We start from the raw sequence: 23,964 nt of genomic DNA, 5'->3' as shown, positions 1-23,964 counted from the left end.
TAAGGAAGAGGCGACAGACTCTAACTTGGCGTGTAAGACAAGGAAACTCTAGTATGGTTTTGAGCTATATAAGGCGATGGGGGCATGGATAGATATTCATTGACAGTCAACACAAAAACCTTAATCTACTTCAATCATCACTAGCAAATACCCGTAGTCTCCCTCTTGTACTCATGATTCCAAATTCATTGTTAGTGAACATATTGATGGGATTCCGCCCCGCAGTTATTTCCTACATTGGGTTTTTGCGTCATCAAATCTCTTGTGTCATTTGTTTATATAATAATCTGGATTTCTGTAGCTGAGCACTAAACCTAGTTTAGCTACTCGATCGAGTGCCCTCTGGGCAGCAACCCAGAGCTCTTGTTGTGTGCCACTCGACCAAGTGGATGGTTCACTCGACTGAGTGACATGTCGCTATCTCTTATTACGCATGAAGAGTGGTAGGTGGCCTTATCATCTTTAAACATCATTTTTTAGATTTCCTCTCCCTTATTTCACTCCTACCTTATCCTCTACTCTCTAAAACCCTCTCAAATATCTCTAGAACCTTCTCCATACACACTAGCAAGAAGACCAACCTAGATTTGGAGGAATTGTTCACCAAGCTTGAATCTTTCTCATTCCTTTCCACTAGTAAGTTATCACTCACCCTTTTCCTTTCATTTTTATGTTGGCCCCAAACCCTATAATCAGTGGCGGATCTTGAGAAAAATTTCACGAGGACCGCAAAAAATTAAGTAGTATTTACATAATTCGAATAATCATCAAAATTAACAAACAAAAGTCTGACTCGAAATGCCATATATCAAAAATAATTAATACGAGTAAGTAATAAGTACTCCACATGACTTAATTTTACGGAGGGAGTAACTAAAAGACTTCAATTTTTTGAAAGAGAGAATTTTTTCGAGATACCATTTATAAACCATACACCCTCCGTCCCAGCCAATTATTTATATCTGATTTATTTCCCATCACAAAATAAAATAAGTGTAAACTATTCACTAGGATAGGGGTAGTAGTAAAAAGACTTTAATTATTTCTTTATAAAGAAATAGGAGCTGCTATACAATACGGAAACTGTAGCTAAAATACTTTGATTTGCTCGAGTATTAATGTTTTGGAAACTACAAATAGATAACATGTATTCCCTCAATCTCATTGAATAATTTACACTTTTTTTATTTTGTGAGGGAAAAATAAAGTAAGTGTAAACTATTGACTAAGACGGAGGAATTAATACATAATTTTTTTTTACTAACAACATTTCTACTCTGTATTTTTTTCTCATATAATTTGCAATACGAAACGGAAGGAATAGTTGTATATTAAAAATTTTCGTAAGATAGTGTAGTAGCTTAAAGTTACTCGAAGTAAGAATCACATATTGTACCATTAAATCTAGCTACATACATTAATAAGAGGTAGAAGGAACCTACTCTATTTCCCATACATTATTAAATAATACTGGTAGGAAAAATAAATAATAATTCAATAAAGATTGTTTAACTGAGTAGTTTGGTAGGCTTTGACATACAACTAAAAATCAAGGGGGGCCAGGCGGAGGATCAATAGCCATTTACCAACTTTACTACTGAAATTACAAGCTCAGCCCAAAGTCCAAGGGGGGCGTGGCCCCTGTGCTTGATAACTAAGATCCGCCTCTGCCTATAATTTTGGGGTTTTCATGGATAATGTTAATTAGTACTAGTAATTAGTATTATGGGTAATATAAGTAACTAAGTGGATAATTAAGGGTTAATTAGTATTATTAGTTGTTGTAGAATGCTTTGTGATAGTTATTATGTAATTATGTAGGATGAGACGATTTTATGAGACGGATACTTGGTGGTTTCGAGTGGCTTATGGAATATGCTAAAAGGTACGTTAATTCTACTCGGTTTCAATAAGTGTAAATGGTTGTATGTGTCATTATTGTGTTGTTATTGCATTATGACATGATTGTTGTGGATAATTGTTGTTAGTCTCATAGTATTGTTGGGATTTCTTCATAACATGATAATGAGTCATTAGTGTTGGTTTCATAATGTCATTGGATTTGCATTATAACATGTGGTTGTTGGTATACATGTGTATGTGGTATGATTGACATTCATGATATATGAGAAAGAGGCACAATGTAATACTATGGTTTTATGTGCTGTTGGGTACACTACTAGAGATACAGGCTATAACAACGGGTAAAAACCGTTGTTAAAACAAAAAGCGGACGTTGTTAAAGCGGCCGTTGTAACAGGTATTTACAACGGTTAGGTTTTACTAAAACCGTTGTGGAAATTATTCACAACGGTTAAAAGCCGCTGTTGTTGCGAGTAAGTCGTTGTGGAAAGTTTGACAAAATTTTGGTGGGAAAGATATAACAACGGTTATAATATAAAAAACCGTTGTTGTATCTTTCCCACCAAAATTGTGAAGACTTTTAACAAGGGTTATATTTAAAAAAACCGTTGTTAAAAGTAATAACAACGGTTATATGTTAGAAAAACCGTTGTTAAAATTGACTATTAACAACGGTTTTTTGGCATATAACCGTTGTTATTGATGTTTTTTTTTTTTAAAAATTTACAAAATTAGTGCATTAAAAACCCTGTATCAACAACAGCAGCAGTATCAACATACAACAAAAGCTCACTTTAAATTGATTAACCCAAAATTAAACACCTGCAAAGTTTTATGCACTAGCACAACGATTTTCTCAAAATATTAATACCACAATTCAAACATCCATTTAAATCCGAGAGTTACGACTCCACTACTACGCATGCACATTTTAGCGAATAAAATATTCAACAATACAACTCCAACAAACTTACATCAATCTCGCATCACATCCAACAAAACAATAACATCTTAGTGAATAGACTATTCAATATTACGTATTCCCTAAATAGTTGGTAAGCCTACACCTCATTAACATTCCTCATCTCCTCAATTGACACTCTCAAATTTAAATCTGCAATGATACATTTAAGTTAAGATGATGCAAATAAAAAAGGGAAACCTACGTAGATATGAGAAGTGGATGGAAGCAATAAGTTGAGGAAAAACAAAGGAGGAAGACGCCTGAGGAAAAAATATATGAAAATCACCAAAAGTCTAACCTACAAACAGCATAAAATGAATGTTTACTAGCAAAATAAAGGAATAAAGCAGAAATTAAAAATGAAGGAGAAATCAAAAAGAAGAAAGTGAGGTAGCACAACATAGAAATTTCACAAGTTTAGCCAAAAATGAGCATATATTGCATCTTTAGCCATAAAACTAAAAGTCGTGAACTCAAACACTTAAAACTGAAGTAACACAAACAACATTGATCCATCTTAACTTCATAAAATTTGGAAGAAGATTCAAACCATAATGAATATTGTGGGTGGACTAAATTACCGAGTCAAATTAGTTATAGTTGAAAGACTTGTTGATATGCCGCAAATAAATTAAACAGTTCTATAACATTCCAAAGACAAAATATTCTGAGTCTTGCGAATGCTTAGCAATTAAAAACTTTGCACTATATGTAAACTATATATGAACAAGATAATTTTTAGTGAAAAAAAGTAGTGATAATTACCAAACGAAGTGGCTTTCGTTCTGCTTTGCCAGTTAGAGTTGCTCCGGCAGCAGTGATTACTACCTGCAGGATCAATTTCTCTAAAGAAGAGGTCAATTTAAGATGTTAACCTGAATAAGAGCATATATTACAATCCCAGGCCAATGCTAGGTAATACCGCTGAAATGGGGAAAATGAAGAGGTCACAGGTTAGTATCTTCGTGAAAAGGAAGGAATACATACCATTTCACGCACCTCTGAAATTAATCATCTATAATCGAACAATAGTATACAAAGAAGCGTCATGTCCACCAAACAATATGATCATTAAATAAGAAGCCCATATATTGAGCGAGATTACCTGACAAGAAAGACGGTAAAAGATTACAATGTACAAATTTCCACCATGTTTGACCTTCTAAATCAGCTGAGCATATTAGCATACTACCTCTAAGACTTCAAGACTACAATGTAAAAATTTTCAAGTATAAGAATAATGCGAGACGGTAAAAAAAGTACAAATATCAAACGAAACCTAAAATTCAACAAGGCACCAGAGATTTTAAAATCAAAATAGGCGAAGCAATTACGGTTAGAAAGAATACCTCTAGATCTGAATCCCTTCATGGATACTCTGAAAGATGAGATCCTTATGAAATCAAACAAAACCCTAAAATTTAATAGGGTAATTGATAGTGTAAAATGAATAATTGATAAAGGGGAGAGTGATGTCGATGGTGAGATAAAGAAGGGTTAGTCAAACAATAGTAAAATGGGAAATAAAATAGATGTGCAATTATTAAGATTTTGTGTTGACAAATAAATCGAGTAGGTTAGTATTTCATACCTAACAATCGAAGTAATAAGGCGAAAATCAAACCAAAAAATCAATTTCTTGCTCTCGTATTTTTAAAACCCTAGGTTTCTAAAAGTCGATTTTGCGTGATTTTGGTAGTTTTGAAGGTTGAAAAATGGGTTATAAGTATGTAAATTGAGTTAGGGAGAATTTTTGAGTGTTTTGGGGGTGATTTGGTGGGTTTTGAGTGAGTATTGTGTGAGAGGTTTTGTTTTTGAGTGTGAGAGAGATGAAGATGCGAAGGTTGAAGATAAATAAAGAATAGAAAGGGAAAGAAACATAAGGGATCCGGTTTGTCCCACAATGAAAATATTTTGGTGCGAAGGTAATAACAACGGTTATATGTAAAAAAACCGTTGTTAAAAGTAATAACAACGGTTATATGTAAAAAACCGTTGTTAAAAGTAATAACAACGGTTATATGCAAAAAAAAACCGTTGTTAAAAGTAATAACAAGGGTTTTAAATAAATAACCGTTGTTATAACTTTTCAACTATTAACAACGGTTCTAAAATGAAACCCGTTGTGATTACTAGTAACAACGGTTTTAAAGAAATAACCGTTGTTATTACTTTTCATAGAATTGTGCCAAAATATACTAACCTGATTAACAACGGTATTACATATTGTGGACAAGGCCCTCGGGAACTGCGTCCGCGGGATCCACACTAGGCATTATCGACTCGAGGTTCTTTCGAATCGAATTAAGACAAATTAGAGTCGCCACCAAGTTTTATGGGAACTTGGAACCGTTCAAGTCAACTTTACACCTTTCATCGAAAAGCATAAAGCCAATCGACTACGAGTGATTAAAGATAAAGACTTGTACCCTATATCACTCGATTAGAATGACTCTCGTAATCCAATGGTATTTAGACGGATCCACAAACCATAGATCTTGAGTAAGGGGTGAGGGTACGTGTTAGGAAGCCCATAAGGACACCTAACCCCGCCCGTTAATAACGGCCTCTACTAAGTCAAGTGTCGGATTTCAAACAAGGTCATAGCTACTACGATATATGATATGCAAACATCGTTTTTAAAACCCTAACATGTGAAGTTTCTATGTCGATTTAGATGCAACTAAACTAACTTTGTCAAAGTTGTGATTTAGCATGTGGGTTGATTGATCTAACAACATATAAAACAAAGCAAACAAGGCTTAGGGGGAATGGGGGAGCCGTTGGGATCTATCCTATTACAACCCAGGCATTTCACGCCGACGCAACGATAAATTAAAGATACAACTCGATCTAAAATACAATGCTATACACAAAACCGTACATGACACATTACACGGCCAATTCGGCCTAGGGAAACGTGCACAAGGGGGGTGGCCCACGGCTTACATGACTCACGGCTTTGGGTCACTCCTCGTAATGCGTGCTTTCGCTTAATCTTATCGAATTAGACATTGGGTCACACACCAAAGCATGCATTAGCATAAATCGGGCCATGTTGCTTTAAACAACATGCGATTTACTACGCTCTTACATGCATTGGGGCACAACCATCTAACCAAACAAGACTAAGGTTTTTGAAGAAGTTTTGACTCGATAAAAGTAAAACAAACTTGAAAGTTACAACTCGATGAACAAACTATAAATTACAAGCTACGAAACGACAAAGAACAAATGGTATAAAACAAACGAAACAAGAAGAGGCACGGCCACCCTCACGGCCTAAAACCACGTCCACCCTAGTTCCTAGGTTAGATAGATTTGCAAAGCGATGCGGGATGCACATTAGAAAACGATGATAAAATAGGTCAGAAAGCTTCGCCTAAAACCGAGTGCTCTACACGGCCTAAAGGGTCGAATTAGGTCAAGTTCGCTAATTAATTTAACTCATCGAGTGTTAATAAGAAGGTGCTAATCACGCACTCTTATACTAGCGAGAAACCATGTGAAAAGAGAGATGCATTCGATTAGATTAGAGAATTGTTGATCGATTTTAATGCTTATGTCGAAGCCACCTAACGTGTCTAATTAGGTTATTAAATTGATCTAACGTCGTCTAAATAAGTCATATGTTAACAATCAAAGGTCGAACTAACATGCAACGGATCCTAGGGTAGGTCGAATTGGCCGAAACAAACGAGGGATCAAAAGCGAGGAACGAAATTGTAAATCGTTTTATTAATGCCCTACCTTGAACACGAGGATATGTAAATGAGACGGGGTGTACGACCGACCGATGTGGCGGATTTCTTTCCCATCTCAAGTCAACGCGGGTGTTCGTGGTGGTACTTTAACTCATACTCGGACTAAACTAGTTTCATAGTTAACGATAACAAACGATAAACAAAATAAAACGAAACAATAAGAAACAAGCATAAAAAAACGAAATAAAAGGGAGAAGAGGAGGATTTGATGCACCCTCAACCTACATGTATCATTGACACCGTCTTGGGTCGTAATCGATCGTAGATTTTATCTCGAGAGGCCGTCGTCGACGAAGGAACAAAGCAAACAACACGTTTTTTGTATATCTGGACAGCAACTTTCAAACTGCGATTTCTCTCTCGTTTCACTGTTAAAATTCGATTTAAAAGATGTTTTGAAAACTAGAAAGAGAGGAGAACAGAGATCTTAAAGCAATCCCTGCTTGTTTTGAGTTATTGGGCACGAAAAACGAGCACAAACAGAACTGGACAGACAGGAAAAGCCGCGAAAACAGAGTGTATAACACTCTGTTTTTCGAGGGAATTCGTGTACTCTCAAGGGCAATTTGGCTCGTAAATCTTTGTCTAATGTGTAGATGGATGTTGTGTGGTTAATTAGGAAAAATAAACTCGAATTTTAATGGAGGTTTGATGGTTGAACGAACGGTTTCAAAGAAGACACACAAACTGATTCTCAGTTTGTAAGTCGGTTTTGTCGAGGGTTCTTGAGAGGCAATTAGGGTTTGTTTCTGGAGTTTAAAGCTTGTAAGTGATGGTAGTATATATCGAGAACTTAGAGGAATGAATGTATGGTCAAGGGGGGGTATTTATAAGGAGTTTCGAAGGGTAGAAGTAGGGCAACAAGCAGTCGGGCTCGGTTTGCATAGCTGCTGCCCATCAGCTATTCGTGGGGTTTTTTAGGGTCTGTATGGGGGGTTTGCTTGGTGGTTAAGCTAAGGTAATATGGGTAGGATACTAGGGTATGGGTTAGGGTTAATGGGCACGGGTTTTGGTGGTGTTTGGAGCGGGTTTTGGGCTCGGGATTGAGCACGCAAAACAGGGGGGGGGGGCTGCTTGTTATGCGGGCTGTTGGGGAGTGTTTAGGACGGGATTTGGGCCGTGGATAAGAGGGTTCGAACTGGGGTTGGATGGGTAGAGGCATAGCTTGGTTAGTGTACTCGAGATTCGTGCCAACTCGTAAAGAAAACGGGCTCAAAAACCGAGCTATAGTCGAGCTCCAAAACGCGTGTTTAAAACGAGTTTTTTCGATTTTTCAAATCGATTAACACATTAAAATAAATGATTTTTCAAATCAAATATACTCATAAAATAATTTTTCAAATCAAATATTTAGTTTATTTTCAATAAAATAAACTTGAGAAAATAAATTCAAAATAAAGTAAAATGAATTCACCTTAAAAAAGCTTTAATTTAAATATCATTTAAATTAAAATACTCCGTCGACAACGCTCATTCTACATCGTAAAACGAACCCAAATAAATGACAATGACAACTAATGAATACACGTGTCCTATCATCATCGGGTGTTTGTCGGGTTCTCTATAAATTCCAATATCGACGGATACAGGTATCTACAGAGCCCCCACTTTGACTGAGGCTTGGACAAGGCGAAAGTCAAAGTATACCCCAGGTCCCTCTCGACCTTGAGGATTCTTCGGGGTCGTTTATAGTCCATTAGACTTGCGTATATAAGCTCGCCAGCCATAAGAAGAGATCATACCTGAAACTTCGTCGGGGATTAACTCTTGCTTCTGTTGCGTCAAATTGTCATCATTGGTCGTCGACCCATAAATTGCATATATGGTGGATTGAGCCTTATTCTTAGGCGCCTACGTATCCGTTTCTGACGGAATCAAACCCGCGTCGTAGTTCGGCAACTGCTGACACATGCCCAAAGTTTATCATCTGCTGGCATTTGTCCAAAATTCATCATCTGTTGACATTTGCCCAAAGCTTATCATCTGCTGGCAGGTGCCCAAATGGGACGGGACTTTCCAAGGAGGTTGCCGCCGCTTTCATCATTTGCTTTCAGCTAAGGAATTCTTCCATTTCATACTCTTGTATTGAATTGAATTCTTGGCGGATGCCATCCTTTACATCTTGATAATGGTCTCTGAAGCCAACGGCTTCAGAGCCCCCAGTTTGTGATGGCTCTAAAGTCGAAGAGTTTAGAGCCCCCAGTTGAAGCATATCCTGCTATACTTGAAACACAAAAAACGGACGAGTAAATAATCATCACATAAGCACATTTGGATCATCGATCTTAAAATTGGATCGTTTGAAAGATTGGGTCATCGACCCGAAAATTGAATTTTGAAAACTTTGAATAATTGGGTCATCGACCCGAATTTCGAATTTATCATCACTTAGAAATGTTGGGCCATCGACCCGAGGTTTGAAGTTGAAGTGTTGGAATGCTGGGTCATCGACCTGAAATTGAACTTGAAAGACTGGGTCATCGACCCGAAATTTGAACCTGTTGAAGATTTTGAATAATTGGGCCATCGCCCCAAATTTTGAATTTGACATCACTTATGATGTTGGGCCATCGACCCGAAATTTGAATTTGAAACGAATCATTTGGATGTTGGGTCGTCGACCCAAAATTTGATTTTGAACTTTGAGATTTGAACCTTGACTTGAAATGTACCACTACTTGGATCATCTATCCCATAATTCGCAAAAAGTTTTTGAAATTTGGAATTACAAATCTTTGGCATTTTGAAATCGAACCTTGACGGGTGAGCAGGAAATACGACTCAGACACTCTGTATGACCCGTAAATAACGTGGGCGTAGCCGGCTACCGTAAAACAAAAAGGAAAATAAAACCGCAAGTGTGCACGGGTTTTAATTCAATTATTGACTTATTGGGGGTAGAAATGTAAATTGTCCATTCTGACGCCAAAAGACGACAAACGGGAATCACAAGGTCGTCGGACTTGAGACGAAGATTTCGTATGGCATGGGCGTGCTCCCGAGGGCACATGGGAATCAAGATCACTTGGCATCGACAACGTGGATTAAACTCACGGAGCGACAACGTTGGCTTCGCCCAGACACTAAACACAGGCTGATTTTATGAGAACACTTAGACATCACACATCACTCTTGTTGGGAACATTCTGTCACTCTTCTCCTCGCCTCCTTTCATTTCAGCGAGTTTCATCATTTCTTGCCACCGCCTTCTTTCTTTTCAGCGGGCTTTTACTATTTTTCTTCTACGCCTTCTTTCTTTTCAGCGGGTTTTTACTATTTTTCTTCCACGCCTTCTTTCTTTTCAGCGGGTTTTTCATATTTTCTGTTCCCAACACAAACCCACATCTATATGACTCAGCATCTTTGCCTAAACCGTTAGATAAAGCTCATTCCGAGACTTGACACTACTCATCTGAACCTATATCCTTATCCTAGCCTACATCGAGTGCTAAGACCGACTCAAACAAAGGCGGCTTCATTTGGACTTGGTTAAGACCCGTAATAAACCGACAAGACGATAACTTGGTTGATGAGTGGATTGAATCCCTTGTTCAGAAGGACTGCCTACGTATTCGCGTGGAGTGAAATCAAATCCGACGTAGTTCGATCATGGTGCATTAAATTGGCATTTTGATTGTGTGTACACACTCGAAGGTTTCACCTAAGATATCATGTCATATCCCATTCTAGCCTGTAAAGTACCGTTAAATCCCGTGTCTAGGGTTGGTACAAAAGGTTGTGATTCTTTGGGATGTGGAGCTTGGTAAAAAAAAGGTTCGCAAGGTAAACCATCATTCTGAAGGTTCGTTTTGTGGTGCTAAGGCTAAGGGCTATGGCTTCTGATGTGTTTGGAAATGGTGTCTCGGGTTTGATGAAACCCGAGTGCAAATGGGTTGGAAAATGTTGTGGGTTCAAATTTCCATGTCTGGACCCTAAAGGCTGGGTGTAGCAACACAAGCGGAATAATTCTCAAAATTCCCGACTATCCCTTTGTAACTGTCTCAGGAAGGACTTAGAGGGTAAAGAGGTTACTAATTAAGCTTTCGGGCTTCGCCCATTGAACTTCAAGTATGGGTACTTGACTTGACTTCCGGCTTCCGTAACTTCGACATTCAACCAAAAGCATTCTGCAATGACTTCAACATCTTTTTTTCTTTTTTCTTTTTCTCTCATCTTTTTTTCATTTTTCATTTTTCATTTTTTTTCATTTTTCCAATTTTTCTCTTTTTCTCGTTTTTTCATTCTTTTTCCTCTTTTTTTTTTTCTCTCTTTGAAAATGATCTTCTATTCATTCTCTTAGTCATAAATGGATACATCTTGAAAACTGGGCTTCGCCAACTAATTTGGGTAAGAACTAACAATTCCTTGTTAGAACGGGTTGATATCTTCTCTCTTCGAGATGGGATGATTTTGTTGGAGAAAAGGCTTGCCTTCCATCATCGATAGGGGAAACAAGGAGCTAGTCCGGGTTCGTCATAGAATCATCTAAAAGCTTGTCAAAAGCACTGGTTCTGATGGAGGTTTTCTACCGCCAGACATGGAATAGGTAAAGGAATCAAACACGGAATCCTAGTGTACCTTACATTTTGAAACAGGACATATTTCTACCCCAGGGATGCCTTTGAGTGTGTTGTGCATTTTATCATGCTTTCGAAATGATGAGGATTGAAAACAAGACATATTTAGAAACGAAACTGCAACTTTTTATTGAAACGACAAATGCTTAACAGACTCGAAGGAACGATTCCTAGGACACACCCTAGGTCATCGCGGAACAAACGACTCAAATTCATGAAAAGAAAGTTCTAGACTCGACTTGACTAAGATAAGAAAACAGATCCTGACTCATAATTTCAAATCTGGTCATGAGCTTTCCCTTGTTCAGCTGTCAACTTAGATGCTCGGCTTTTGTCCTTGATCCCTTCAATGGTCTGCCTCCATCCCGAGGTAGGCCTCTGAGGATCTACGCCAATGATGAAGGTTGGTGAATCGAACTGTCTTTTATTAACTTCGTTAACGAGAGGAGTACATTCTAGAGCAAGACTCCCGACTTGAATTTCATTCTTCGGGTTTGGTAAGAATTCAGAGCAATCCAAAAATATTTTCCCGATAAACACCTCTTTCAAGTGACATGGGCGGATAAGATGGGAATAATCGACATTGTCTTCGACATAAACAAAGTTGGCGTGATTGCCAAATGGATTGGTGATGTTATTAGGTTTTATGGCTGGGATTGGGAGCGTTCCGTTCTCAATCATGTCTTGAATTTCGTGCTTCAGTCGATAGCACCTTTCAGTATCATGGCCTTTCCCTTGATGAAAGGCACAGTAGGCATTTGGTTTATACCATTTACCTTGTTGATCAGCGGGAGGGTCCGGAGTTGGACCAATAGGCTTCAGCTTTCCTTGGGCTATGAGCCTTTGGAGAGCGTATGTATAAGTGCATCCGATATCGGTGAATGCCCTAGGTGTTTGGCGCTGCGACTTCTTCGATTGCCCTTCTAAGAGATTGATGGCTTCATCAATATGGGCCGTTGCTGGGGCCTTGCCCTTAGACGATGAGGCCCCTTGGTACCCTTTCGGCCTTTCAGCCTCTGCCCTTATGACATCATCTTCTACCTTTATCCCGATTCTTATCAATTCTTTGAAAGAGCCAAAATTCTGGTATTTCAGAGCATTACGGTAAACAGGTCGTAGATTCTTTACGAACTTATCTACCATTTCAACTTCATCAGGCTTCTTGGCTAATTTCACGCTTTCAGCGTGCCATCTTGCAAGGAATTCAGTAATGCCTTCTTTTTCTTTCTGTGTCATCACCTCCAATGTTCTTATGTTGGTTTGAATCTCGACATTATCAGCATAGTGCTTGCAGAACTCCACCATAATATCTTCGAAAGTGGGGAAGTTCTTAAGGTCCAGATTGTAGAACCACGCCTTCGGGTGTTCATCCAGAGATTGATCGAAAATTTCAGAGAGCATGTCAGCAGGTACTCCCTTCAGTGCTAAGTATCCCTTATAGGCCTTAACATGGTGGACTGGATCTTCTGTGCCCTTAAAATTTGGGATATCAGTGAGTACCATGTTCGTGGGCAACTTATCCTGAACTGGGGCATAGGCCCTAGCATTTTCGTAATGGATGTTCTTCCCCTGGGAGAGTTTCAGACGGTCCTCAATGAACTTGAACCGTCTCTCCAGATCAGACAGAGGTGGGGTAGATAAAGGGGAATCTTCACCCAGCTTAGATTCGATTGCATCCATTCTGGTCATCATGAGGTTCACGGCCTCAGTGAGTTTGTTAACAGCATCTTCCATTGCTTGATGTCGGGTTTTTGGCGGTCTTTCTACAAGAAAACCCCGAACCGAGTCAATATTTAAAAGTAAGAGCCCCTGCACACTTAAGGACACGACACCAACTTGACTCAAGTCAAGACTCGACTTAAGACTGATTAACCAAAAGGTTCGACTCACGGTTGGATTTAGACCTCGATTCATTTCAGACTCGACAAGACGACATGACTCAAGTTGTCATAGCTCGATTCTAAACTGGACTCGGTGTGACTAAACCCGTGATTGGACTAACATAGCCCATAGGTTTAAGTGAAACGCCCTAAAATGGCCTAGCTCGGACGTTTCTGTGTACTATCCTGGACCAATTGGTCGACCCACATGACTCGAAGCCCAAGAGGTGAGCTTGGGTGACCCAACAAGGTCGTGTTCTAGACTCTTAGAACGAAACATGCCTAGCCAAACACGGCTCGGACCCGGACACGACTCGACGCATTTCATGCTTGGTTAAGGTTCGAGAAATATTTTGGATTGAATTTAAAAAATGAATGATCGATTTGAAAATTAGATTTAAAATGGGCAGCATGCCGGCTATAAAAGCTTATTTTGGGCCGAAAAATCTAGTCTTACTTGGGCAGCATTCCGCGTTTTTAAAACCATGCTATTTTGAAAGTAAGTTGTTCAAAAGTTCGGTTTTGAAATTGATACGGAAAGTTTTGAAAAGACTCGGGAAATTCATTTCGCACATTGTCATTCTCATGTTATAAGAATGTATGCTCCTAGACATCTCTAAGTCTCGGCAAGTCTTCTACAAGAAGGTCTATGACCTCCATCCTTTTTGGGTCTTATAGAGCAAGGGCCTTTAGGTAGAGTACCTAGAAGAGCATCCCCACCATCAAGAACCACGACGAGGCGGAGTGGAAGCAAGCAATGTGCGAGTTCCTGGTATAGTGGGACGTCGCCCCCCACGCATCACAAAGAAACGCTGGGACGGCCCGGGAAAGTCCTTAAGGGTTTATGCATGAATCGTAGCACTATGAGTAATGTTTTACTTTCCAATACTTTCTTTTCAAGTTTCACCTCGAAGGAAAAGACCCTAGAAACAAAGTGTAACTAGTCCTCTTTTCCCCAGCGGAGTCGCCAAACTGTGGACAAGGCCCTCGGGAACTGCGTCCGCGGGATCCACACTAGGCATTATCGACTCGAGGTTCTTTCGAATCGAATTAAGACAAATTAGAGTCGTCACCAAGTTTTATGGGAACTTGGAACCGTTCAAGTCAACTTTACACCTTTCATCGAAAAGCATAAAGCCAATCGACTACGAGTGATTAAAGATAAAGACTTGTACTCTATATCACTCGATTAGAATGACTCTCGTAATCCAATGGTATTTAGACGGATCCACAAACCATAGATCTTGAGTAAGGGGTGAGGGTACGTGTTAGGAAGCCCATAAGGACACCTAACCCCGCCCGTCAATAACGGCCTCTACTAAGTCAAGTGTCGGATTTCAAACAAGGTCATAGCTACTAAGATATATGATATGCAAACATCGTTTTTAAAACCCTAACATGTGAAGTTTCTATGTCGATTTAGATGCAACTAAACTAACTTTGTCAAAGTTGTGATTTAACATGTGGGTTGATTGATCTAACAACATATAAAACAAAGCAAACAAGGCTTAGGGGGAATGGGGGAGCCGTTGGGATCTATCCTATTACAACCCAGGCATTTCATGCCGACGCAACGATAAATTAAAGATACAACTCGATCTAAAATACAACGCTATACATAAAACCGTACATGACACATTACACGGCCAATTCGGCCTAGGGAAACGTGCACAAGGGGGGTGGCCCACGGCTTACATGACTCACGGCCTTGGGTCACTCCTCGTAATGCGTGCTTTCGCTTAATCTTATCGAATTAGACATTGGGTCACACACCAAAGCATGCATTAGCATAAATCGGGCCATGTTGCTTTAAACAACATGCGATTTACTACGCTCTTACATGCATTGGGGCACAACCATCTAACCAAACAAGACTAAGGTTTTTGAAGAAGTTTTGACTCGATAAAAGTAAAATAAACTTGAAAGTTACAACTCGATGAACAAACTATAAATTACAAGCTACGAAACGACAAAGAACAAATGGTATAAAACAAACGAAACAAGAAGAGGCACGGCCACCCTCACGGCCTAAAACCACGTCCACCCTAGTTCCTAGGTTAGATAGATTTGCAAAGCGATGCGGGATGCACATTAGAAAACGATGATAAAATAGGTCAGAAAGCTTCGCCTAAAACCGAGTGCTCTACACGGCCTAAAGGGTCGAATTAGGTCAAGTTCGCTAATTAATTTAACTCATCGAGTGTTAATAAGAAGGTGCTAATCACGCACTCTTATACTAGCGAGAAACCATGTGAAAAGAGAGATGCATTCGATTAGATTAGAGAATTGTTGATCGATTTTAATGCTTATGTCGAAGCCACCTAACGTGTCTAATTAGGTTATTAAATTGATCTAACGTCGTCTAAATAAGTCATATGTTAACAATCAGAGGTCGAACTAACATGCAACGGGTCCTAGGGTAGGTCGAATTGGCCGAAACAAACGAGGGATCAAAAGCGAGGAACGAAATTGTAAATCGTTTTATTAATGCCCTACCTTGAACACGAGGATATGTAAATGAGACGGAGTGTACGACCGACCGATATGGCAGATTTCTTTCCCATCTCAAGTCAACGTGGGTGTTCGTGGTGGTACTTTAACTCATACTCAAACTAAACTAGTTTCATAGTTAACGATAACAAACGATAAACAAAATAAAACGAAACAATAAGAAACAAGCATAAAAAAACGAAATAAAAGGGAGAAGAGGAGGATTTGATGCACCCTCAACCTACATGTATCGTTGACACCGTCTTGGGTCGTAATCGATCGTAGATTTTATCTCGAGAGGCCGTCGTCGACGAAGGAACAAAGCAAACAACACGTTTTTTGTAAATCTGGACAACAACTTTCAAACTGCGATTTCTCTCTCGTTTCACTGTGAAAATTCGATTTAAAAGATGTTTTGAAAACTAGAAAGAGAGGAGAACAGAGATCTTAAATCAATCTCTGCTCGTTTTGAGTTATTGGGCACGAAAAACGAGCACAAACAGAACTGGACAGACAGGAAAAGCCGCGAAAACAGAGTGTATAACACTCTGTTTTTCGAGGGAATTCGTGTACTCTCAAGGGCAATTTGGCTCGTAAATCTTTGTCTAATGTGTAGATGGATGCTGTGTGGCCAATTAGGAACAAGAAACTCGAATTTTAATGGAGGTTTGATGGTTGAACGAACGGTTTCAAAGAAGACACACAAACTGATTCTCAGTTTGTAAGTCGGTTTTGTCGAGGGTTCTTGAGAGGCAATTAGGGTTTGTTTCTGGAGTTTAAAGCTTGTAAGTGATGGTAGTATATATCGAGAACTTAGAGGAATGAATGTATGGTCAAGGGGGGGTATTTATAAGGAGTTTCGAAGGGTAGAAGTAGGGCAACAAGCAGTCGGGCTCGGTTTGCATAGCTGCTGCCCATCAGCTATTCGTGGGGTTTTTTAGGGTTTGTATGGAGGGTTTGCTTGGTGGTTAAGCTAAGTTAATATGGGTAGGATACTAGGGTATAGGTTAGGGTTAATGGGCACGGGTTTTGGTGGTGTTTGGAGCGGGTTTTGGGCTCGGGATTGAGCACGCAAAACAGGGGGGGGGCTGCTTGTTATGCGGGCTGTTGGGGAGTGTTTAGGACGGGATTTGGGCCGTGGATAAGGGGGTTCGAACTGGGGTTGGATGGGTAGAGGCCTAGCTTGGTTAGTGTACTCGAGATTCGTGCCAACTCGTAAAGAAAACGGGCTCAAAAACCGAGCTATAGTCGAGCTCCAAAACGCGTGTTTAAAACGAGTTTTTTCGATTTTTAAATCGATTTTTCAAATCGATTAACACATTAAAATAAATGATTTTTCAAATCAAATATACTCATAAAATGATTTTTCAAATCAAATATTTATTTTATTTTCAATAAAATAAACTTGAGAAAATAAATTCAAAATAAAGTAAAATGAATTCACCTTAAAAAAGCTTTAATTTAAATATCATTTAAATTAAAATACTCCGTCGACAACGCTCATTCTACATCTTAAAACGAACCCAAATAAATGACAATGACAACTAATGAATACACGTGTCCTATCATCATCGGGTGTTTGTCGGGTTCTCTATAAATTCCAATATCGACGGATACGGGTATCTACACATATAATGCGTTATTATGCGTTGTTAATGAGGCGTTGTTATTGCCTATATTTGTAGTAGTGGTACTCTATCGAGTAGGGCTTACTCTGTCGAGTAAGTGTGTTTTGGCGTTCTGGACAGTGTTCTGTCTGTTGGGTACTCGATCTAGTAGGGATCACTCGATCGTGTATCTCACTTACTCGATCGAGTGCGTCGAGTCTTACGGGTTTTTGGACGGGTTTTGATAGCAACGCGAGATTGGTATATAAAGATATTTTACCAGTTTCTTTTTACTTTTTACATTATTCTAAGTTTCACAAAGAGAAAATAAGAGTTACATAGCTTTCCTCTCTCACATTGTTATAAAATCCAAGGGCTTCAGTCGTCGGATTTCAGAGTTCTTTACATCGTTGAGGCCGTCGCATTGTGGGTAAGATCCTAGTACAGTTTTTATGTTGTTTCGTTAATTTTGGTTAAACCCTAATTGGGTAATTTGGGGGGTTTTGGGGAGTACTATTGGTATTAGTTGGTGATTGTATGATTGTATGTTGATAGGAGGTGATTTCATAGAGGAGCGTTTATGATCTGCTGTTGTGTCGATTGTGGTGATTGCATTTCCAGGTAGGGTTTCCTACTCAGTTATTATTTACATGAATATGTGATGATTGATTGGTTGTTGATTGTTGGTTAATGGCATTTGTCTATATCGTAATTGAATTGGTATTGTTGATATTGTAATTGGTTGTTGTTGTTTGTCTGTGGTTCGCGAGGTGCGCCCTCAGCTGAGTGGAGTCACTTGCGGGAGTGGCTTCACGCCCTTGATTCGCCCCTTGTGGAACCCGCCACAAGAGGGGATGTGCACATTAAGGAACATGGATTTGCGCTCGGTTAAGATGAGCGAGGCTTAGGTGGGAACGGCTGCGGTCCTCCACTGGCGGTGTGGATTACTAGTTGCGGCCGTAATCTGGCAGGACTAGACCTTCAGGCTAGTCAGGTGATTGGTGATGTGACGGTGTTGGGGAATTGGGTGTATTGTTGTTGTTGTTGTTGTTGTATTGTCTTATATTGTGTAATCAGTAACTGACCCCGTTTAATTGGTTTATAAACTGTGGTGATCCATTCAAGGATGGTGAGAAGTTATTGAGCAGATATGATTTAGATGTGCGAGGGATTAGTTGGGCACGAGTCACCACAAGTCTATTAGAAGTCTTCCGCTGTGTTATTGAACTTTATATTTACTTTAGTTGGTTTTGGAATTTGAACAGTTGTATCATACTTTACAGTCTTTGGTTTTTGATGTATTCACTTAAACTATTTATTTTCTTTTATGGTCTATTTGATATTCATTGCCTCGGTTAACCGAGATGATAGCACTCTCATGCATTAGGTGGTCTTGGTATGGCACCTTGGTGTATGGGTGGTATCAGAGAGACGATTTTGGAACCTATAACTAACGAATCTAATGAACTTAGAGAGTCAAACTAAAATGAATCCCGAGTAGGAGTTGTTAGGAGATAATGCAAAGACTTGGGAGACGTCCTAAAGTCGCGAACTCGCCCTACAACTTTGAACCGGACACTATGGGGTGTCATGAGATCGCTATGTGTTTACTAATGTTTATATGAATATGTTGGATGGATGATGTGTGGTGAATGGAGGATGTGGTAGAAAAGTGAAGGTAAGTGTTAATGATAATATGATTGTGGTCCAGCATGTTTCATGATGAATGATTTATAATGTGGCCATATTAGTAACCTGTGCATAGAAGATGTTATGTTGTATATCATGTTTTAGTTTTGACGAAAAGTTATAAAGTTAAAGGCATGCGGGTAGTTAGAAACGTCAACATGACTCAATCGAGTGGGGGTAACTCGATCGAGCAGGGTGGACTCGATCGAGTGGGCTGAGCTCGATAGAGTGGGTATATGACAACGTTGGGTAGTAGCTGCTATTTTGTGCAACTCGATCGAGAAAGAGGAGTACTCGATCGAGTGAGGGCTACTCGATCGAGTACGTATGTGACTCGATCGAGTGCGTTTTTGTGTCAGTTCTGGTCAGGTTCTGGAGTTGGGGAACTCGATCGAGTAAGTGGGCAACTCGATCGAGTGACCTCTACTCGATCGAGTGGGTGTGGTTACTCGATCGAGTAGGTGCTGTGCAGGTCGTATATGCTTTGAGCCGTAGGCTATGTGTTTACATTTATCTCTCCTCTTATAGCTCAAAGATATGCCGCCAAAGAGGTCTGCCATGTATGCTAGGGCTCAGGAGATAAGTGTGGACGAGATTGCCAAAATGCGCTTACCGAGGCCCTTAAGAGGTTTGGGAAAGACAAAGATGCCGGGGTAGACTTTGCCAAGATGAGCAATACGATATCCCGCTTCAACCCAAAAGAATATATGGGTACTGGTGCGCTAATTTTGCTCGACAATTGGCATAGGGAGATGGAGAACATCTTGGGGGTGGTTCATTGTCCCGAAGATTTTAAGGTGGAACAAGCTACATTCTACCTGAGAGATGCTGCAGGTGAGTGGTGGGACAAGGTGAGAGAGAGTGCCCTAGACCTTTGTCTGAAGTAGTGCCAGTCTGCTATACCATGGGTTGAGTTCAAGAGAGCGATGAGAAGGGAGTTCGTTCCGGAACATGTTCGTAGTAAGTTGAGGGAGGAGTTTGATTCTTTCAAAATGACCTCGGATATGACAGTGGCTGAGTATTACCACAAGTTTAATGAGAAATCGAGATATGCTGAAGACATGGGGCTGAGCCAGGAGAACTTGGCACTTCAGTTTGAGAAGGGGTTGACCTATCAGATGATGGAGAAGTTACCGGTTGGGGTCCTTACTGATGTTAAGGAAGTGTTTGAGAGGGCAGGACGAGCTGAGCGGTTGGTCGAGATGGCCAAAGAGAACAAAGAGAGGGGTCCAAAAAAGAGAAAGGCTAAGAGTGAGGGTGGTGGTTAGTCTAGCTACAAGAGGGGTAATCATAACCAGGCAAGGGCTTACTCATCGGGATCAGGTTTCAGTAGTGGAGCTTCTTATGGGCGTGGTCGTGGTGGTTGCAGCAGTTGGAGTATCTTGTGTTTCAACTCTGGCGGTATGGGCCACAAGAGGCATGAGTGTACTAGTGCCGGGGGGAGAGGTTTCCAGAGGCCATCGCAGGGGAGCTTTTCGCAGGGTCCGACACAGAGCTATGCTAGCAACCGACCGGCTGGGTCATGGAATAATTAAGGAGGGCATGGTAACAACAACGGTGGGTCCAACCGTAATGGCGGCAATTTTTATTAGAAACCGACGGCTATGAACAATCAGGGGTCAGCTGCCAAGCCATCTACTTCAGCTAGTACAGTTCAAGGAGGTGGACAAAAGACCAGTGGCAAGCTGTTTATGATGGACACGAAAGCTGCTGATGATGATGCGCACGTGATCACCAGTACCTTTCTTGTTAATGATGTTTCTACCTTTGTTTTGTTTGATTCGGGGGCGTCACACTCTTTTGTATTGTGGGGTCATGCTAAGTCTATGAGTCTGAGAGAGTTTGGGTCTGTAAAAGATGAGGTTTTCATACCGTTAGGTGAGTCAGTGTCTTGTGGGAGGTTGTATAAGGGTGTATCTATGATAGTTGGGCAGATTGTGTAATACTACGGTTTTTTTATGTCTATGGGTACTCTATCGAGTGGGGCTTACTCTGTCGAGTAAGTATGTTTTTACGCAAAACAGTAGCTAACCTGATGGGTACTCGATCGAGTACGTGTGGCACTCGATCGAGTAAGGGGCACTCGATCGAGTAAGTCACTTACTCGATCGAGTAAGTGTGTTTTTACGGGTTATTTGTCGGGTTTTGATAGCAACGCGAGAAGGTTATAAAAACATATTTCGTCATTTCTTTTTCACTCTTACCTCATTATAAGATTCACAAAAGATAAAACAAGGTTACGTAGCTCTCCTCTCTCATATTGCTATCAAATCCTAAGGGCTAGAGTCGTCGGATCGTTGAGTTCTTTACGCCGTTGAGACCATCGTGTTTTGGGTAAGATCCTAGTATTGTTTTTATATCGTTTCATTGATTTTAGTTGAAACCCTAATTGGGTAATTTGGGAGTTTTGGGGAGTATTGTTGATGTTAGATTGTGATTGTATGATTGTGTGTTTATAGGAGGTGATTTCGTCGAAGAACGATTATGCTTAGCTGATTGTGACGATCTTGGTAATTGCTTTTCAGGTAGGGTTTCCCTACTCAGTATTGATTACTTAATGTTGTTGATGGTTGATAATTGTTGTTGGTTTGTATCGTATTGGAATTGATAATTGGTGATTGTGTTGTATATTGTGATTGGTTGTGATTGTTTGTCTGTGGTTCTCGAGGTGCGTCCTCGGCTGAGTGGAGTCACTTGCGGGAGTGGTTTCACGCCCTTGATTCGCCTTCTGTGGAACCCGCCACAGAAGGGATGTGCACATTAATGAACATGGGTTTATCGCTCGGATGTGATGAGCGGGGCTTAGGTGGGAACGACTGTGGTCCCCCACTGGCGGTGTGGAATACTTGTTGCGATGAGTATTCTGGAAGGGCTACACACTTTAGTGTGTAGTCAGGTGTGTGGAGATGTGATAGAGTTTGGGCTAATTGAATTGGTTGTGGTATTGTTTTATTGCAGCTGTTTGTTTTATGTAATCAGTACTGACCCCGTTTAAATGTTTTAAAAACTGTGGCGATCCATTCGGGGGTGGTGAGCAGTTGTCTAGGGATGCGCGCGGGATTAGCTGGGGATGGAGTTGCCATGAGTCTGATAGTAGTCTTCCGCTTTGTTGTCTTTATACTTTTGTTACTTCAATTGTAATTTGGTTGTAGAACAGTTGTACTTTACTTTACAGTTGGTTTTGTTATGTAATCACTTTAACTTATTTTTTTGAGTATGTTTATTTATTGTCTATTTGATATACATTGCCTCGGGTAACCGAGATGGTAGTATTCCCATGCCTTAAGTGGTCCTGGTAAGGCACTTGGAGTATGGGGGTGTTACAAAGTGGTATTAGAGCGACGATCTTGAAACCTGTAACCAATGAACCTAATGAACATAGGGAGTCAAACTAAAATGAACCCGGGTAGGAGTTGTTAGGAGCTAATGCAAAGACTTGGGAGACGTCCTAAAGTCGCGAACTCGCCCTACAACTTTAAACCGGTCACTATGGGGTGTCATGGGATCGCTATGTGTTTACTGATGTTCTATTGTGTATGTTGGATGATGTGTTGTATAGAAATGTTGGAAAATGATTGTGGTGGAATGGGGAATGTGGTAAATGATAGTGTTATGAATAAGCATGTTGGATGATAGCTGGTTTACAATGTTGTTCGGAATTATTGGAAAAGTATATGAGAATGATGAATGATGTGGTGGAAAAAAGAAGTAGTTCATATATGATAATACGTGATGAATAATGATGTTGCAGGATGGATGATTTATAATGTGGCTATACTAGTAACATGTGATTAGGGGATGTGATATGATTATACATAATTTTTTTTTGCGTAAAGTTATACAATAAGTTCATATACTGGTCTACTGTTGTATCATATGCACTTGTAGATGAATAATGTGGTTGAAATGGATGAATTGATTGGAAAAGATGAAATGACAATTGCCTGAGAATATGAATTTCGTGATTATGAATGTGTTTTTGGTGACGAAGTGGATTTGTAATATTGTTGTAATAGTAACATGGAAATAGGATTTGGAATATATGAGTATGTTTTGTCTTACGAAAAGTTATAAAATTAAAGCATGCGGGTAGTACATGATTGATAAGTTGAATGTTATATGAGCATGATAGATGTTATTGCTTGGCTTTTTGTAGGTAGTAACATGTGGTTAGGGATAGTGGTTTTACAAGTATCGAGTCGCTTTTGTTCACTTTGTTGATGTTTAAGTTGTTTGAAAGAGAAGATCAAATAGTTATGTTGTTCGATTATAGAGAGGTTGTCTTTAAACTGTTATAACTTGAGATGTAAATATGATTTTGATGTGATTCCAATTGGAGGTGATAGCTTGTTCTTTTACGATTCTAACGATAGGTCAAACGCCCAAAATGACCAAGAAACGAGTGAGATATGACCGTTTTACGAAAATTAGACAGTGCTGAGAAATGCGTAGGGTACTCGATCGAGTGGCCCTCACTCGATCGAGTGCACCCCTTGTTACTCGATCGAGTAACCCTTAATCGATCGAGTAGCCCTGGTAATTTCTTATACGTGCTTTTGACCTTCGCCTACTCGATCGAATAGGCTGTACTCAATCTAGTGACCCCTGTTTTGGGTCATATGCTTATCTTTTGACTTCGTTGCATATTATGTTTAATTCAAAGGTGTTATTTTGCTTCTTTATGCATTGTTTTACGTGTGTGTCGGTCTTGATGCTTAAGTTACCCAATATCATGATGTAGTGAGTGGCACCTTATGGTGGGTATGAGTTCGGTGGGGAGGACATGAGTTATATGTGGTCGTGATGGATAGTGGAAAAAAAAGGAACTTTGATGAGCTAATTGAGGCATGGTGCAAGTTTTGTGAGACGTTGTGAGTGATATAATTGCGAATTTGAGTAATGTAAAGGTAAGTGTATATGAGTGGAGTGATGTAAGTGTAAGGAACGTGAGAATGAAAAGGTTGAAAGGAAGGATGTGGGTAGTAGCAACTTGAGATGTGTAAGGAATTATGGAGGGAGATGGTTAGATTGTGTTGGTTAAGAATATATGTAATGAAAGGTCATTGTAAGAGGATGGAGAAGAGTAGTATATAGTGAAGTTAGATAGAGACATGTCGCGACGTGGATTTG

At 39.9% G+C, this 23,964-nt stretch overlaps 1 long non-coding RNA gene across 1 annotated transcript; it reads left to right on the top strand.

The window, feature by feature from the left end:
* The first annotated feature begins 120 nt into the window (after positions 1-120).
* LOC141646133 (uncharacterized) lies at positions 121-18,459 on the top strand. The gene is made up of 3 exons (XR_012545368.1): positions 121-636; positions 1,822-1,885; positions 17,701-18,459. It is a non-coding gene; the product is annotated as an uncharacterized LOC141646133 (long non-coding RNA).
* The last annotated feature ends 5,505 nt before the right edge of the window (positions 18,460-23,964 follow it).

The sequence above is a fragment of the Silene latifolia genome, chromosome 3, assembly GCF_048544455.1.
Source record: "Silene latifolia isolate original U9 population chromosome 3, ASM4854445v1, whole genome shotgun sequence".
NCBI lineage: Eukaryota > Viridiplantae > Streptophyta > Magnoliopsida > Caryophyllales > Caryophyllaceae > Silene > Silene latifolia.
The sequence above is the reverse complement of the archived record's forward strand: the minus strand, read 5'-3'. Positions and strand labels throughout refer to the sequence as shown.